We start from the raw sequence: 20,716 nt of genomic DNA on the forward strand, positions 1-20,716 counted from the left end.
AGAAGGTGACTAAACTTAAAAAAGATATTGCAGCCTTTACGCATGAGAAGAAGTATCCATATACAATGGATGCGTATTATGAAGAACAAGAAAAAAACTTTAATGCTCCTAATACGGGACCCACAAGAGGCAGACAACAAAGAAATAGACCAAGACCTGGCAACTGGAACTTTTCCAGTGGCAGTTCAGATGAAGACTCAGGCAGAACCGGTGGCAATGTCAGATTCGACAATCAACAAAATAGAGGCGGGAATGCTCAGGGTTTTCAGGCCCCAAGAGGATGCGGCAGAGCCAGAGGATGGTGGCCGAACCAATCACCCAGGGTCACCAGGAACAGAGGGAAAGGGTGGTACCATCAGAACACCATCCCATAATACAACCCTTAATACCTGAGAGAAAATCTCTGGTGGTCAATTTATCCACCTTTACTCCCTCAAGCACTCAACTGAGTGTATTACAGAAAGGTCTCTCTTTTGTTCCCACATCTCTTCATGATCCATTTCAAACAAGAATTGAAATTACCCAATTGATGAGAAAGATTCGGCTTAAACAATTTTTCGCTGAAAACACACACAGCGGATCTACAGATGTGAGGGGACTACACAATAAATCAACATTCTACCCTCCACCCCATATAATAAGTGTAGAGTAACAGACTTTTGAAAAGTTGATTCTTAAAAAACGTGATGAGATTGAGGCAGAAGACAATTCGGGAATATTCCATAACTTGACCAAAATGGAAAACTTAGCCTTGAAGGAACTGCAAATGAACACAGATATAATCATAAAACCCGCTGACAAAGGGGGCACCATCGTCATCTTGGACAAGACAGACTATGATAGAATGGTTAACACCTTAATAGATGATCGGACCACATACAGAAAACTTGGTAGTGATCCGACAGAGCGTCTTAGGAATCTGATCAACCCAATTATTGAAGAAGCGGAGGCAGAGGGACACATAAGCAACAAAGAATCAGCTTTTTTGACTCCAAAATATCCCAGGTGCCCTGCTTTTTACGCACTACCTAAAATACATGAAGGCGTCCTCCCAACACCTGGAAGCCCCATTGTATCTGGAATTGGCTCCATCCTAGAACCACTTTCACAGTTCACTGACTTCTTTCTGAGAGAAGAAGTTAGTAAAATGCGTTCCTATGTTAAAGATACCACAGCGATCCTGGTATATCTAGACAATCTTGTCCTCGAGAGTGAAGACATCTATATAGTAACTATGGACATAGAGTCATTATACTCCAAAATCCCCCAAGGAGAAACATTGAGGGTTATCGAAAGTGTGCTACGAACTAAAACACTGGACATGCCTGTGACATTGATTATGCAATTGGCAGAAATAGCCCTAACAAAGAACTACTTCCTGAATGGAGAGAGCTATTACGAACAGATAGCCGGAACAGCTATGGGCGCAACATTCGCACCGATGTTAGCGAATTTATATGTTGCCAATTTTGAAGATAATCACATATACCCAGAGACTAATCCTTTTGTAACCAACATAATAAGTTGGCGTCGATATATTGACATCGTCTTTCTACTCTTTGATGGAGACTATACCACCTTAAACAACTTTATGGAGTGGATCAACGGACTGAACCCCTTCCTCAAATTTACATACGAGGCAAGTAAAACCGCAGCTACGTTCCTTGACCTGAAGATCAGCAAGATGGGTCAGACGTTTGAGACCACAGTTTTTCAAAAAGCCACCGACAGAAACTCCCTATTGGATTACAACGGCTTCCACCAGAGGTTTTTGAAAGAGAATTTACCTTTTGGGCAGTTTCTCTGATTTAGGAGGAACTACACCACGAGAGTTGAATATGATATACAAGCTACAAGGCTCTCTAACAACCTTTTAGAGAGAAATTACCCGAACAGAATTATCAAACAAGCGAAAAAGAGGGCAAGAAATATACCAAAAGAGATAACCCTCAACCAACATGGAAAAAGAAAAAGAGATGACAACACTATTACAGCAGTATTTAGCCATTCGCCCATAATCAATCGCTTGAAAAAAGAAATTTGGAAGGCTTGGCACATACTCAACATTGAAGAGAAACAACTGCCGGAGCCTCAATTTGCAATAAGGAGGAGGAAGAATCTAAGAGATTCACTGGTGCATACTTATAAAGAAATACCTCCCACCGGTGGTACAAATACTCTCTGGAATACACCTAGACCCCAGGGCCACACACCATGTGGCACCTGTACAATGTGTAAGTACACATGACGCACTACAGCCATAGACATAGGCTGGAAGTACCCTTGGGAACAGAGAAGTCTGACCAACTTTAATACTACCAATGTAGCATACCTCATACAATGCCTCTGTAATAAGAAATACATTGGCATGACAACTAGGGCCATAAAGACACGCATAGGGGAGCACCGCTCTAACATCAGGACACAAAAAAGAACGGCCCCTTTGGTGGTACACTACATTGAGCAACATCACACTGAAGATGACCTTATGTGGACTATAATAGAGAAAGTAAAAGTACCTAAAAGAGGAGGTAACATCACAGCCCTCTTATTAAAAAGAGAACAACAGTGGATATATAGAACCCACAGCCATTTGGTAGGCCTTAATGAGGAGATTTGCTGGCAAACTCTAGCGGTCCTTTAACAATGGACATATTGTATTTAAGCTGTTAATCCTAAGAGATATACCACTCCTGAAAGCTCGGAAAATGGGTCCACCATCGCTCTTCTTTTTTTAATCAAAACCGTTTCGACAATTATGGTTCACATCCAATTGACCACATGTTTCTGGAGACCTAAGGGCCCTCCGATAATCACTGGGTTCTCAGTTGCTAATAGGCAAGCAAGACGTACTCGCCCACATTTGCAACTTTAAATCTGTAACCTTGTACGAGGCGGCTATAGCCACAAACATGGTTTTCCTCCCTGTACAAACATGGTCTCTCCCTCTGAACCATATTGGAACTCGAATTACAACTCCCAGGTAACCTTTGGCTGCCTCTGATTTTAAATATGCACAGACACAGCCACAACGGCGGCAGTTTGTAATGCTGTACTCTGAGCTATAGGGGCACTCTTTGGCCGAAATAGGATAGGATTTAGAATAGTCTAAATTAGAGTGGCACCAGCTGATACACGCGACGCGATTGCGATTGCGATTACGTGACACGGCACATATGATCACGTGACCGTGACATACAAAATAAAATAAACTCCAAAAACAAGATGCCGCGGTACCGGACTAGACGAACGTAGGCGGATGGAATCAGCTCACAGAGGTAAGCGCCAACAATTACGCTCCTCCATACCAATACATGATTTGGCCTAGGGATACGCGATAGGGCCCAGGTCTTTAGGTAATTTAGACCTAAATGTAAATGAGTTTCAGTTTCAGATGTGATTGCATAACATAAACTGAACACAGGATATTCTCCCACTGGGGAGACACACCTCAGAGAACGTCATAGACAAAAACAAATTGGGAACACCACACAGTTATATGAGGCTACTTAAACCCAACAAATGCGAATAGCTAGATGTGGTCTAAGAAAACCCAAATTTTGAATATATACATGTCCCATTTTGCCAACTACAGGGTAATAAAGTGAGGAGAGAAAATAAGACTCTACTATCAAGACATTTAGACGCAGTAGAAACCATTTGTGTTGCACAGCGCATATCAGATCCTGGGACTCTGCCATAGAGGTAAGGAGAACTTCATCTCTAGTAGGCAGAATCACCAGTGAAAGATTCGCTCCGAATAGGTTATAGGTTTTAGTTTTAATTATAGTACTTGAGACTAACATCAGCCCCAACTGTCTCTCTTGTCTTTGTCCATATAGGATCAGGAATTGTTTCACCCTATCCAGTTGTGGACCCTAGAAGACACCCTCCAATACCTCACAGTGTTGAAGATATTGTTGAAAATACGAGAATACAAGAACTAAAAAATAGTATTCGTCCTGAAGAAAGCGGCTACTTGAGAATCCCGCTGAAACCGGTTGACTGTTTAATAGTTCTGGCTGATAACCCAGACTTCAATCCCCGTATAAAGAAAATAAAGGGCTTGTTAAAAAGAAATTGATAGTGTTATCCACACGTATACTTTTGCACCATTGTTTGACGGAAGAATATTGTTTTAAAAAAAAATCTATTCTATCGATCATTATCCATATAAATAGTTGTTTTGTTTTAATGATAAGACAAACACCATGGGGGCGACAAATTAAAACACAATATATCGACCTGCTTTTTTGTGTGCATTTATTAGACACCAGGAAAGTGTTTTAGAGAGAATAGGGACAGGATCTCGACACCATTTGTAGTCGGCCCAGCAGCACCAACTAGGGCCCACATCCACTTGGTACGAGATTATTCACAGATAGGGTCATTTAAGTGGTTGGCTAGGGACTCAGCCATAGGAATAACTTTATAATTATTTAGCCTTCTGGTTTCTAAGTGGTACAGGAGTGAGCCATGTGACCAGGGTTTTAGCCTACCATTAGCATGGGCTTTCTTGAGCCCCCATTGGTGATAGGTTTTGGTGTCTGGCGTGGCTGAACCGTGTTGTGCTCTTAAATCTGCTGCTGCTCTGGGTTCATGAGACTCCTCACCTCTCTCCTTGGTGGTGGAAGGCCTGCCCTCTCCAACTGTCCTCGGGCATAAATGGTCTCCAATTTTCAGCACACCACAGTCCTCAAGTGACTCACCCACTCGTACGTACCGGACGGACCATATCCAGACCGGCAGACGCATTTAGATAGAATTGTGAATATTAGCATCGCCACACTTAGATGGAACTGTGGACATTGTCCTGCGTCGCATCTAGAGGGGACTTTGAATGCCAGCATGCCCACCCTTAGATAGAATTGTGAGTATTAGCATGTCTGCACTTAGATAGAATTGAGAATACTAGCCGCCGTCGCATCTAGATAGGACTTTGAATGTTAGCATGCCCGCACCTATGTGAAACCTGAAGATTAGCACTGGCCACACTTAGAATTGTGGACATTGGCCTGCGTCGCATCTAGATGGGATTGATTGAAGGATAGCATGCACGCGCCTAGATGAAAATTGAATGCTGGCGTGTGCCACACTTGGAATTGTGAACACCAGCCTGCGTAGCATGGGGTTTTGAATGATGGCATGCCCACACCTGGACAGATTTCTAGACGCTGGCCTGCGCCGCATCTGGATGGGACTGCAAATGTTGTCTTGCCCACACCCAGATAGAGTTCTGAGCATCGGCCTGCGCCGCGTCCGGATGGAGTTGTGGGGGTCTGCATGTGCCACACTTGGACTGAACTGTGAATGTTAGCATGCTAAAGGTCAGGTAAACCACTAACCAATATAAGCTCAAACTCTGCATACTTATCTCACTCAAAAAAACTCACACAACCATCTCTTGCACAACAAGCTGCACGCACTTCACAACACTGCGACAACACATAAGCCGGACCAACAGCACACATGGCCTGACACCGATCCAATGCCCGCACCCAAGCTCAGCATCTGGTGTATACCGAGTTGAAGCTGCCAACAGAACACCACTCCTCTCACCATCCTACTCCCTCTTCACCTTACTAGCCCATCCCACCTTATCATTACAGATCCGCCAGAGCGCCTGGGGATAAATTCCATTGTGACGGTGCGCGGTACAAATACCTTTAACATTTAACATTTTAACATTTAACACCACATTCTCATGGCCGTCTGGGTCACCAACTCCAGGCTAGGCAGGTCGAGCTGCCAGATTGTTGGAAAAGTAAAGAATTTACCGGTTGCTCCAGATCAAGTTCTCATTTCACGTTTCACGTCATTGAAGCTCTTTCCCCCCCCCAACCATTTCTCCATCAGGAAACAGATTTCAACTGCAACCTGTCTTGGGATACCTTGGGGACAAAGCTTCACATCGCAACAACTCTATTTGTGGGATTCAGTATCAGGCACTTGTCTTTCCAGGATGCCATAATTTAGCGTATCATATTCAGTCTGGCCATCCACATTTAGGGCCTGTGGTTTAGGCCGTTTTCTCCAACTTGTTGGTCATGAAAGGTGGAAAGTGGGCACCACCTTCAATTAAAAAGGTTATACATGCTATTATGAGGTATTTGTTGAACGCCAGAATCTGCACTGCACTGCACCGAAGGAACTGTCTATAGAACAGGTGGAACCCCACCAATAATACCTACATCCTAGTAGTAATAGTCACTACTGCAACATTGCTATAAATAGTTTTCAAATACTTAAATATGAAACAAAATTTGTGTAATATCCGTCCTTTTTCATTTATGCTTGGGAAGCAGATATGGTGGCCAATGAATTTCAGACGTACAGTTCTTCATCAGGTTAATAGCAGACATCCAGTGGATCCAGGAACCAAACAGAATTCCTAATTCCTTGTATTCATGAAACCTAACTGTCTTTTACTTCAGATTTGCTCTGTGCTGCTTCACATGGAAAGTATGGTTTCATAAACACAAGACATTGGGAATGCTGTTTGATTCCTTGCTCCACTTGATGTCAGATATGGCCCTGATGAACAGGGCTCAAGTCGAGGGCACACGCGGGGGGACGCACCCCACACACTTTTTTCATAGGGCGGTCTCAGTCCCCCCAAGCTAAAATGAGAAACATTGAATGTCCTCTTTTAATGTATGCATTAAAGCTGATCACAGGGATCGAACCACAGTCTGATTTTTAGGCCGGACACTTCACCACTGCACTATATAACCTGATGAAGAATAACAAACAACTAAAGATACATTGGGCCTCATTACACGGAAGGCGGTGGTCCAGGGTGCTATTAGCACCCTGGACCATGCCGGTAAAATACCGGCACCGCCTTGGCGGAAAGGGGATTTACCGCCCCATTCCAAGGTTGGAGGGGCGGTAAATCCCCTTTCCGCCATTGCCCTTCCCCATTCCCATTTCTGCCCCATAGGGCTCTATGGGACTGGGGAAGGCGCTAATTACGGCACCGCAATTTTGCGGTGCCGTAATTAGCTCCGAGGTCCCTTAGCGGGTTGGTATTTAACGCCTGCAAAAAGCAGGCGTTAAAACTCCAACCCGCTAAGGGACCTCGTAGTACGGCGGTAAGGGTTAACGGTCACTGTTGCCATTAACGGTGACCGTTAACCCTTACCGCCGTCCGTGTAATGAGGCCCATTGTCCCAATTTGGTACTGCACGTCTCAGGGAAACATTTTTATTGGTTCTTAGAGTTTGAAACATGCACATCTTTTAACGTTTTCAAAAACACTATTATAAGAAATTATCATCTCTTGGTTTTATGTGTGTGTTGTTTTTATGAAAGGCAAATGCCATTTGTCCTGTGCAATTTGGGTGGTTATGCAAAGCAAATTTAATGAAATGTGCATATTTTACCTTGATTGGCTCATTTCTGGTGACGTCACATCCCATTGCATTTGTTGATGAGTCCCACCACTTTAATTTTTAGGACTTGACCCATGCTGATGAAGGACCTGCGTGTCCAAAATGCATTGACCACTATATTGGTAATGGATTGGCCCAATCTGCTGCTACAGGGATTTGTTATGAATGTCTTACTGATAGCCATCAATGGGTTTGAAGAATGTGTGGAATAATTCACAAAGGAACATTGTGAGGGGCACATCGAGATTGCACCTCACGCCTTGCACCTTTCTGCGCCTCATGTAATAGACCTGATTGACAAGTGTAAGTTTCATGCAGGAGGAGCAGGATATAGAAGAGGGACCTAAGAACCCAAGCCAGCTCATCCATACACTTGCACATGTTGAGCTCATTCCTGATACTTGCCCATCCATATAGCAGCTTGCAGAGCATTCGCTGTGGCAGACCTTAACAGCCTTATCACTCCAAATGCCATTTTTACTTGTCGCTCATAAAGGTGTTATTAGCGAAAAGGTAGATCTATATTTAGTGGGCTTGGCAGGTGAGGGATGCTTGTATGGCAATAGCATCACTAATGTCCCATCCACTGCGTTACTTAAATCCTTTCTTGATAAAGGTGATTTTAAGCAGGCCTGCAAACGCACATTTCTGAAAAGTAATTTGTTGGTTGTCAATATAAGCTTCTCCCTTGTTATGCTTACTTTATAACCTACTTTACATTGTATGTGCTTGATTTATAAACAAAACTTTATCCCAGCCCAGAGCCCTGAATTAAAGAACATAAAGTACAACGGAGCTCCTATATCTGCGCCACTGGGTCTTGTCACAGCTGTTAAATGGTAATACATGGGCCTCCAATTAGACTATGATTTATTAACCAGGATGGGTTTAACATAAGGTTTCAGGATACTCATTCCAATGTTGTATGTGTCTTTGTCCAAAACTATAATTAATGACATTTGTCCATTTAGTGCTCATGACTGCTATATGAACCTCTAGATAATTACAGGCATTGATAAAGCACGAAGTTGTGTTAGTCGTGATGGTTATCTAGTGTTAATTGTAGGAGGAGGAGGTTGTATGTTTCTCTTTTATATAGACAGGGAAGGGTTTGTAGTTCAATGTTATTAATGGTTTTGTAAATAAAATGTAAAGTTTAGTAGTACCCTGTTATTAATGGGATTGGGATGTTTTGTAGGAATTTGTCGGAAATCATAATACATAGTTGGTGTTACAAGTAGATGCATGGGGGTCGTGCTAGACGATAGACATCAAAAGCTGTTGGCTTTTACCTGGTTTGTTATATTTCCAGCACTTTATGAAGGCTGGAATTGCAAAGGATAAAAATGTTCATGACTCTCATTAGCCTTTGTACCAGGGGATTTGAAAAGAAGGCGGATGTGTGAAAAGATACATATCTCTATTGCCCTGTGCTTGGCAGACAGCAAAGGAATTCAGGCACAGGATGTACAGAGGCAGGAACTGCTGCAACCCATAGCGCATCTCCATGTAGAACTGGATCTACCTGATAAAGTCACAGCGGATTTGAACGCGCTGATAAAATCGAAGCTGAATATTTCGGACCCTCTTATCCCCTCTACCAACCCCCCCCCCCTTTATCCGTTAAAATGATATCCAAATACCTGCACTCAACTGCTTTTGGCTCCCTGAGTCAGGCTTCTCCCTGCAATGTCAGTTCCATCTCCCAATTATGGGAGGGGTGGGGGGACTGACGCCGCAGGATCCCTTTCTTTTATTGTCCACCCCTTTACATGTAATGGAAGTGGGGGAACACCCCTTCAAACCCTGAAACCATAATGCCAAACAAGGGGAGCTGGGGACACCCCCGCAACCTGCGCTCCCCTTGTTCGACATTTTTTTAATTCATAATTTTTTATCACGCGTAATACACATAATAAGCGCATTCGGCTTTTCTTTGCGCCATTTTCGGGAGAAACGGAATCAGCGATGTGCACTGGGATGTGTGGGGCATCCATGCGGTGCACACTCGTCATGCACATTATGTTGTCCTTTGCAAGGGCAGATTCTCTTTTGTGAATTCACGTAGCCCAGGGAAGGGAGAAACATTTTTGTAAATTGCCTCCAGACTGTAAGTGGTAGACCATTATAAATAGCGATGACCATATTTCTTTTTTCTTAAGTTTTGGAGTGTGTACAAATGAAAGGAACTTAATTCGCAAGCATGGCAGGGAGCCAATGGGAATTACTTGACATGATAAGAAAGCAGAAATGAATTTGGCACTGAGATCAATCCATTGATTCCTCAGGGTGGTTATCTGCTTGCTGGATATTGGACGAACTTCAGCACTGTGCACTGCTCTAAGAGGCAACAGTGAAGGTTTTAAGAGCTTTGCTAATACTGCATACAAGTGCCGGTCACAATGCAGTTCCTTTTCGTTTTCTATGCATATCATGTGGGAAAACCAAAATTTTAAAAAGCTACAAATCACTGCATGTGATGAATTGCCATCTGATATGATATGATATTTTATTTGTATCGTGCTCATACACGTGTTCAGAGCGCGACTAGCAAAGGTTCGAAAGCCCCGACATTTTTTGTTCTTATAAATAATACAATCATCCTAGTAATTACATCTCTGAAAGGGAACGTTGCTAATCAGATTCCCCTTTCATAAGCTCCATGCCATAAGCATAGTGTGTACTTTTGCTTTGCTGTATCAGTATCCCAATTTGCAGTGCCTGCTCTACCAGTGGCACAGAGCATGTTTAGAGGTCACAGGTGTCCTCTTTACAGCTGCAGTGACACCCAAGTATCTGTGGCGCAGGAGCTGCATTTAGAAACGCACCCTGTACCAAAAACTACATAACTCTGAAGATGTGCTCGTGGTGGCACATACAACTCTAAATATAAGTGATATATGTGTTAGGGTATGGAGGTCAGCATCTCTAAGAGGTATCCCAGCCACATTACATTGATTTTCACACATGTGTCAGTCCTGTTGGCCCAGCTGAGCTGTGGAAGGGTTATGTGTATTCCCCCAGACAGGCTAGACCCTGGCCCTCAAGACCATGGAGTGGGACTCACAACACCTTGAAGCCAAAACAGCGGAGTTCCCTGTTGTTGATGACGACCCGCTTCAAACAGCATTTAGAGTGGACCTCAACGCCAGGTGACCCGTCAATCCTGCCACTTGGTAAACATTGATCCCCAAGCCACCGTCTGCTGTTCGACCGCATTTGCCATTGCTCCACACCAGCAAAAGCACATTGTTGCCCCAGCTAAAAACTACAAAGCACCGCTGCAATGCCTTGTTTGAGTCACTGTCCAAAATTGCAGATTCTTCACTGATGATCCTGTGAGTCGACCGACCCGACCCTGGTGTTCACTGAACCGTGACCTCTGAGCCTTCCCATCAAATTGACTCACCTGTGCATGGTGGTACTAGTTCAGCTACCGTCAATCCTCGACTGCAGAACCAGACCTGGTAACCACCGGATGTGCACAGCTCGAGTGAAAGTTTTGAGGCTGCAGCTTCCCTTCAGTTCAACCCAGCCTAGACGCCAGTTTGTAGCTGGAACATCGCAACTGCTACATCTGTGACCCGACCTAACACAGCGGTCTACGACGAGAAGCCTGGTCCAACTCTTTCAAACCCCCAAGACATTTGCAGAAGGTATTCTTGATTGGTATCTGCCCCTCTTGTACATTATTGCGTCCTAGAGACTCGCTGTCATTTGTATCCCTTTTGCAACTTGAAGAAATATCCTTTTGAACCTTATTGCCTTTTGAATGCCTTTCTGCCCTTGTCTCATCACCCTGAGTGCTGCATCTACTCTATATGTGCATATTCTGTGTTTCTTCCATAGGGGTGGGCTTTTACAGTGTTTTCTAGTTAGCTGATATTGTACATGGTGTATCTAATTAAAGTATATATTTTTATAGAACCTTGATTGGACATTCTTTTATTTTGAATTTTTATACTTCGCTGTTTGGGTTGCTACTGAACCACATTAATACACCACTTAAGAGTATAGCCCTACATTGGCAGACGTTAACACAAAAAGCGAAGGAGGTTTATCTCCTGGCTGTGCCTGGTTTACCTTAATGATTTTGTTGACCCTTGGTTTGTAGAAGTGTGAGGGCTGAGTGGGCGTTTTTGCCTCTACACAGGGCAGAAGTCAATTTGGCAGAGTATAAAGTCCTAAACATATTGACTGGTTTACAATCAAAAGCTTTTAGAAAATAATTCCTATTTCTGAATTGGTACAGAAAGCCTCCTTCTCCAAAATGGTTGCCACATGTTTTCACACAAGTGCCTAAACCCTAGTTCCCATAAATCCCTGTCAATTTTAATTTCAAATAGAGCTACTTTAGAGCCTTTTCTGTTGTTGTGCATTGCATGTGCACAATGCAAAAACAAATTTAAAAATGCAAAAATAGCCATTTGGAAATTACCACAAGTATGCATTTTTTTGCAATTAAAAGGAATGTCTTCACATTGAAGTTGCAGACTTCATAAGAAGTGTAGAAAATGTTTTCCTCCACTATAACCACACTATTTCATTACAACCAGTGCTATAAAAGTCCCTTTTCCATTTATATACACATTTTGTTAAGCAATCTCTTTATCTGGCTGAGATACTCGCCATCTCCACAGGAAAATGACCTCTATGGCAGAAACAACTAGGAAACCTACTATGCACCCTATCTCTGGAACAAGTTACAACCTACGTGAATACAGATCCACCATCCTACACTTCAAATATGGATCTGCAGGCCACAGTCTTCAAAGAAAATTGTATAAAGCTCTGATCTCTCCAATCAGCCCTACTTCCTTCCCTCTGTAACTTCCGTCCTGCTCTCCCCCCCATTTCAGCTTCCTCTGCTCCCCTATTCTCTACCTGTAAAGCACTCTAGGTACCTGTGCTCTGCTGCTTCCCAGCTAGATTTTAACCTATTGCATCCAATACGTTCATTCATTCACACATACCTACAATGGTAAAATGTTGCAGAAAATTACAAATGACCTTATCCAACTAGTCATATGTATTTCTGCTGTAGCTTCATGAACCAACGTGTTTGAAGATTTTATAAGTGGAGAAAGATTCGATTTTCAAGAAAAGACACCACATTCCTGTTCAACAAGTCAAAAAGTTAGACACTCTTAACAGTTAAAATGTTTAAGGAAAACCTTTCTGCTGAGGCTTCATGGAAAGTTTGTGAATTCAAGACAGCACCTGCCCCACGAAGAGAGTTGACATTGTTCATTTAAACCTACAGAGTTTCAATATAGAACTACACTGCTTCTATACTTACTGTGATGACAGCAGTGCAATGGATTCCATGCTGATGGAATGTTTAATTATCTGCATTGAACCTAGACAAATACAAAATGGATCCTTCACCCAGCCTTACTTGGTGGAGAGGACAACATGTCCCCTTTGTGATGATTTGCTAGGTATCATCACTTCTCCCAAAGGGGGAGCCCTTTCCCATGAGGCAATAGTCCCAGTATGGGTGGTATTATGCCGGAGGACCTCATGTGGAGGGACTCCCCTTCTGGGCATGAGGACGGTCACCTTGGGTACAACACATTACATAACATCAATTCCTCACATGACTTAGCCCACTCCTCAATTGCCAACCACGTTCTTGAAGAACATAGAAAGCATAAGGATTACTGAATTTTCTGATAGCGAGACAAGTTGGCTCACAGGAGGTATGAGGAATGCCAAAAAGCCATTGGCGACAGATGTTGAGGTTATGCTGGGGCAGAGCAAGTCCCATAAGAAGGAAAGCAAAGAAGGACATGAGGTCTGCACCTACTTCCTTGGTCAGAGAAACCGGGAGTTTCGAAGTACGTGGTGGACCCAAGGGAAGGGTTCTGCGGAGGACACCAGTGGGAAGCCGAGAGAGTCTGTGATGGGTCCTGTGTCGGCAGGACAGAGGTTAGCTGCATATAGGTGAGGCAGTGGAACAACCTCCAGAAGGGGGTGAACCTTGTGGTTCCTGCACAGTGCCGGGAGTGCAAGAAGTGGAGCTGCCACTGAGGCAGTGATGAAGTTGATGGCCGCAGGAAGCAGGAAAGAGACTGACGCCAGTCCCTGGCGATACCTGTACCATGCAAGCAACTTCTGGAAGGCCCAGGCATACTGGTATGGACATGGGGGGAGTTAAGAGGTCTCAGTTTCAGGCCGAGGCAAGTGCTCCAAGGGTCTGGGACCCCAACAATAGTGAAGAGTGCATCCGAGGAGATCTCCCTTATGCCAGTCGTGGGAAAAATATGACTGACCTGCAGAGAAGGGTCTGGGACCCAAATAAAAGTGATAACTGCATCTGAGGAAATCTTCCTCGTACCAGTGGCAGGTATACGTCCAGTAACCAGCAAAGAAGGCTCTGGGACCCTGATGAAAAAAAGAGTGCATTTGAGGACATCTTCCTTGTGTAAGTGGCAGAGGTAAGTTCACTGACCACCAAAGAAGGGTCTGGGACCCTGAGATAAATAAGACTTGGAACTTTGGTGATTCTGTGAAAAAGTGCCAAGGGAAAACCCCAAAGTGAGAAAAGAACTCTCAAACACCAGGAGAAGTGAGTCATTCTCCTGGTGGGAAAATCCAACCAGTCAAGTACACTGCAGAGGTCCCAGGGGAAGGGAGAAATCCCACCTGTCATTGGAGAGTGCTGATTGATACCAGAATAAAGGAGCCATTCTCCTGGTATAAGAAGTTGACTGTATAAAGTACTGGAGTTACCAGCCAATGGAAGGGAGTCATTCCCGTGGCATTTGCGTTCAAGAGGACATTTTTAGAAACATCTTACATGCACCAGGAGAAGGAAATCATTCTCCTGGGGGAGGACTTTCTGGGAGATTGATGCAGGCCAATGGAAGGGAGTCATTCCCCTTGCATTGGGGGTCATTACAAGTTGGGCGGTAAGGGATACCGGGCACCGGTAATGAGACCGGTGCGGGTAATCCCTTACTGCCCAATTCCGAGGTCCCTTAGCCGGAACTGCAAGGGACGTGTGGTCGGACCATACGTCCCTTATGGGACCCGTTAGGGGACCAGGGCGCTAATTACGGGCCTGCCATTAGCAAGCCCGTAATTAGAACCTTCCCCATTCCCATTGAGCCCTATGGGGGCTCAAATGGGAATGGGGAATGGTTGTTTCAATGGGGACTTACCGGTCCCTCCAGGATCGGAATGCACCTGTAAGTCCCCATTGAACCAGACCGGTGCCGGACCCGGTATTGGAGGAAGCCATGGCGCAAATAGCACCATGGCTACCTCCAATCTTGGAATGAGGCCCATTGTCTTTGCAAGAGAACATTGAGGGAACGCTACCCATACACCAGGAGAAGGGAGCATTTCCCTGGAGAAAGATCTTTCTGTTAGGCAATATTAGTTTTATTTGTAGTGTAAGGGTTAGAAGTAGGTTTTTATACATGATAGTGGATTTTCATTTGGGTGGACAGTCTGACAGTTCCTTGAGATTTAGTTTGAGGCACAGAAACCCATCTTAGAGATAGGGATAGTGAGGGTGTATTTTACATTAATAAAAGTCTTTAACCACAAATATGCCACTGTTATGTGAACTTCCTTCTTCAACACCCCTACATCTTTAAGATAATCATCCTTCCCCTTAAAATAAAGGGGATCATCACCCGCTGCAATTCCTGTTTTTCTCCAAACTACTCCAACGGCTGGCTGATGCCTGGTTTGAACAGGAGGTATAGCGAACAGAAGTTATAATTGAGTATAGTAGCTAAACATAACCCCATGTTGATCCATTCTTGTCCCAGTCATGACTTGAGGCTAGCCCCAAGCAATGTTTGATATACAAAACAAGGTTACTCTAAAGAAGTAGAAAAGTCTGGATATAAAAGATAAAACACAGACCAAACACAATAAAATAAAAAAAACACCAATGGTTTATTAAAATCTTGTGTCCATTTAAGAACAAAAAAGTCTGGTTAAATGTAATTGCAGATATTAACAAAAGTGTAGGCTGTAGCACATAGCCAATATATTAGCATTTCAGATGTCCTGGGGTAATACTCCTCTTTGAACTGCCAGATGTCTGTCATCCATTGGTGGATATTTCCTGTATTCATTCATGAATGTCTTTAGCTGCTCTCCTTTAGGCTTCCTATATCACCATATTCTCCAATGATTGATAGGAGTTTGTGTAAATTTAAATATATGACTACATAGACAGGATTATTCCTGGAAGTCAAATGTCCCTTCAGCACAGCTCTACAATGCTCAACTTGGGAAAGCTAGAGAAAGGAGGATTCTTTAAGATTGTTCACGTCCTGAACAACACAGAGTATCTCAAAATCTTTGTCTATATGGAAAAGACCAAATCTGGATTAGGATGCTTTACCACCACATCAGGAAAAACCTTAAAGTAGGGTAGGTATACCACTAAAGACCACAACTCACCCACTCATCACATTAACCTGATAACTGTTTCAAACTCCACAGGGCTGGGAGGATAGCTCAGGGGCAGCACTTTTGTCTTGGAGGCAAGACAATGCAGAACACTTTATTAATACTTATTCCAATGGATCAACAGTTCTGATTGAAGGACTTTGGCAAAAGATAGGTCCCACAATAGGACACATTCTCTCTTTCTCTGTCGTTTACACTCAAAGGTATGTAGCAGAAGACTGGTCAACTCTTTATACTATAACAAGGACTATGGTGGCCCCTACAGATGGTGAAGAAGATACAGTTGGAAAGCATCATGAAGTATAATGAGTATCTTGGCTGAATCACATGAAAGAGGTGTCTGATCTTTCTCAGATCAGAATCCCCTAAACAAACTTCAATGCCTAGCATAAGAAGCTAAGGTAAGAGTTGAGCATGAGTCTAAAACTTCTGAAGCCACTTCTCTGGAAATGGTTTGATGTATCACTGCTAGATGTTCAATCTCCAAACCACAAGGCATATGTGGGAGCAATTTCGGGGACATTAAAACTGAAACACAACCTTTGTGGTGAATACAGCACCATATGTATGAAGGAAGGTCCATATCAGTCTATTTTTCTGACCATCTGAGTTAGCAGAAGAATTGGGGAAAAGCAAACATAGGTTTCTACAGCTATCCTGGAGAGAAGGAATCCATCTCTCTCCTGCTCCTAGAATCTATGATCTTGAGTGTATCAGAAATACGGGGATAGGAAGGAATGCGTTGAGTAGGCTAATATACCAATGCAAGGTAGATTTGGGATATTATCTGCTTCAAGATATCCTGTATCAGATTAATAGACACTGTCAGTGGAAAGACATTGCTTAGGCAGTTTACTTGAAGATGATTATTTCCTGGAATATATGAGGCCTAAAATCTTGAAGTCTGTTTTCTGCCAAAAGGTCATTCCTCATAGCAAGGAAGGACATGACCTACAATGGAATTGCCATGCTACTATGTTGATATTCTTGGTGTCTTGATTGACCGTCCTGACTAGGAAAATCTTTCTGCTCACCTGTTCGTAGAAGTATTTCAGGGCTTTCAGTAACGTCATCAGTTCCCTCCAATTGTATGATGCCTTAAACTCAACAATCCTTAAAGGACAGGGACCAAGACTAAAAAGTTGGAAAAGGTGGTTTGATTTGAAGTCAAGACAAGGGTACCAGATTTGTCAAGGCATCCATCGCTACCTGAACCACCAGCCATTGGTAAGCCTATGTATCTGGTATGTATCTGGTTGACCCAACAGGAATTTCAAATGATGCAAAAGTAGGGATATGCTTTCCCTCAGTAGACACATCATCACTAAATCCCTGCAGAATTCGGCAGAATTCGGCACAAACTACTGATGTTACTGAGATGAGATCCAATGACTATGTGTGAGATCGTTGAGGACCTGATCTCCTGTAAGATGTTGCACACAAGTCTGAAGATGACAAGATTACATGGTGCCTTGATGACTGAGTCATGCAGATAAAAGAATACTTGAGCTCTACTCTGTGTATTATTTGATTAAGAACTGCTGTGGCTGTTGCAAGATTAAAGAGGAAGACTTTTAATTGAAGATGACCATTGTCTACCAGAAACCAAAGGTAATCTTGATGCTCTAGATGAATAGCAATATGTGCAATTGCATACTGTAAGTTTATGGACATCAGAGAGTGGCCCAGTGTCTTTACTTTGATTAACTCTTGGAATGTCAGAATCTTGAATTATGGACTGAGGTTATTCTTGGTCATCATCTTCAGATCCAGAATGGGCTTGAAATATTTTCAAGGATTCTGGACCAGAAACACTATGGAGTAACACGCAGTTCCTCCATCCCCAGAGTTACACCTATGATAAAGGTCTTGCTGAGCAGTGTCTCTGCCCATGCCAATAACCCTGCTTGCTTGATCAGGTTTAGTGGAGCAGTTCTCTGAAAACAAGAACAGGAAAGAGGGCTTCACAATTCAATCTGGTCCATTTGTTGAGCTGTCACCCAAACCCAGAGGTCTGCCATGAATTCCTTCCATTTTGAAAGAAATATGTATGTCTAGTCCCCCAACACCAACTAAGATGAGGGTTGGACCCCTAGAATTTCACAGCTTCTGACTTCTGTTCTGAAGAAGCATTTTTCTAGCTGAGCCTACTTGACAGAATAATTGTCACTATACCAAATGATCTCAGCTCTCCAACCAGTTCTCAAACAAGAAGGAACCAGTACATGATAATTGTATTAGGTCTGCTTTCTGAACAGACTTACAGATATAGGACCAGAGGAAGTAGTGAGCAATGGCAGCTGCTCAGAATGAGGTAAACTCTCCATTGATCACTTGAAACATCTGGTAATAGCTGAGAGAATGTTTCCATGTGGCCAGAAGTAGACCACATTCAGCTATATTTTAATTTTCTACTCCTAGTGACTAATAATGAGCTCGACTATGTGACAAACATTGAATATCAATCAGCTGTTAAACTCAGATTAGTAACCCACCCTAAATAATGTGATAAATGCTTGGTCCATCTTTTAATGACAATGATCTATGGAGATTGGGTCCTTAGAGTGTTTGTCACACCCGCCTTTTTACTCTGATAATGTCCACTCCACCGCAGATGGACAACTCTTAAAGTTCGCCCATGGGTACATCTTGGCCAAGTAACACAGCTGTCTAAAATTCTCCTACTTTGACAAATCTTTAATGATGGCATCTTTAATATTCTCATGGAATGGCTTTACGCGGGACATGTTGGAATGTAGGGTATGTGCCAGGTACAACAGAACTAAATGTTATGCCATAGAATTCCCCCACAGCTCAAATGTGTTCTGCCACCTCCTTGTATGACATCTAGAAGGTTAATCCTTCCCTCTCACCTTTTATACAGGGGTATCAATTGTTGTGTCAGTCTCTTTGATCATCAGAAGTAAGTATGGCAGACTTCCACATAGGGGGCAGAGCTATACCTAATGACATCAAATAAACTTGGAGGATGTAAGCTGACAGACACAGTAAATGGCGTTGGGTAGCATGTTACCAATAGGACCAGACAGGACTTGCTTCTTTGATAAGATTAGAGAAGACAAGAGAAAAAGAGAAGGAGAGGATTATTTTGATAAGGGGTTCCAAAACTATTTCCCTGATCAAGGAGATGTTATTCCTAAACTCCATGTGCTCCCATTCCTCTCAAATTAGGCAGGCGAGCATCCCACATACAAATGCCATTATTTGTATTTGAAGAAAATGATGACAATTTCGATCGGAAATGACTTACAGTACTGCATTTACAGATGTCAAAGTCACTCCCACAAAGGGTGCCTCTACAATAGCACAAAGATGAGAACAAGTTGTGAGCCATTTTATGAGTGCATAAAACAATGTGTCATATACCAGGAACAAAACAAATCAAAAGGAAAATAATATATATAAGAAACAGGTGACTTACGAAATGTAACATTAACCTAAGGGGCAATTACTTCAAACTAACTACCTTTACCTTGTATATTATTTCGGCATTGGACCATAACAGTTACCCATAACATTTCCACATAAGAAAATATACAAAAATTGCATTCACTTCATTACAATATTGACATGACTTGATATAAAAGAAATAGGTATCGAAAATCCATAAAAACCTATAAACACAATATGAACAATACATAAATGGGATAAATCTGATAAACCTTGCATCAATCAATAATCACTTGACCATGGAAAAAGACAAATACAGAAGAAGGTGCAAAACATATAATTACACTGGTAGACAGTACTTGATGGCACTTTGTCACCTTCTACAGTAGGTCCTTTCTTTTTCACCAGGAAAAGTTAAGATATTTTGCAATGAAAGAACAATATCAGGCTCTTCACACTGTTTACACAGCTTCATGGCATCTTCTAATCTACTGATATTAAACCGATTAAAACGAGGCTTTAAATATCTACCTCTCAGGATCCTGTATCCCTTGCATATAAACATTAAGTGACTTAATGTTTCCTCTGCAAGCCCACAATCGGGACAGGTACTACTATGAGAAATATTCAATGCGCAAGTACATTTTGACACACTGAGAGTAGACATTCTGAGTTTTTGAACAAGTGCACCTGCGTACGCGGGAGAAACTGAATCCAAAAACTGTTCATATCCAAAACTTAGTTTGCATTCTAGATATTGATGCCCCGTGGATAACTGCAAACAGGAAGCTTCCACCGCGGGAGCAGGGCATTCTTAGACCGGATTGCACCCCAGGCGAGAAGCATTGTTGGCGCCCACCCCCCAAAAAAAGTGCAAACAAAAATGGTATGTTACAAATGTTGTTAATAAGGTACTCAATAGAGAACGAGATGGAAATGCAGTACAACATGCATACATTAGATACTAGGTGACAGTCGTAGAATGTAACCTGTATTGTGTCTTCAAAGGCAACTGTTCTTGACTTTGCCCTGGCAAATATGTCAGCTTTTTAGAGTGCCAACTTTGGTTGGGTGTTACTGTATGTAATATGTTCTATGTAAAGTGTTTTGGTGAAAGCTCTATATAAACAACATTTCATTATCATTACTGTATTCACAAAACTTCCTCACTGAATACCATGATCTCGTACAAGGTGAGCAAGTTTTGCAAATACAGTACACCGTAGATTGGTGATCATTCTACTCAAGCAGGTCTGGCTGAAGATGTGCAGGGCCCATTTCAAAAGGATGGTTGGGGCCCCCTGCTTAGAGCGAAACCAGTCTGAAGCACCTGTGGGGTGCATACATTCCAATGGCGATGAAGATAAAATGAATAGGTGCCCATTATCCCATTATCACCAGGTGGCCAGCCGCCAGGGAGCTTAAACACAACATGCCCAAAAGAGCTCTAAACTCTTCTTTGTCAGCAAATGACT

This window comes from Ambystoma mexicanum, chromosome 1p, assembly GCF_040938575.1.
Source record: "Ambystoma mexicanum isolate Mex_15411 chromosome 1p, UKY_AmexF1_1, whole genome shotgun sequence".
Classification (NCBI taxonomy): domain Eukaryota; kingdom Metazoa; phylum Chordata; class Amphibia; order Caudata; family Ambystomatidae; genus Ambystoma; species Ambystoma mexicanum.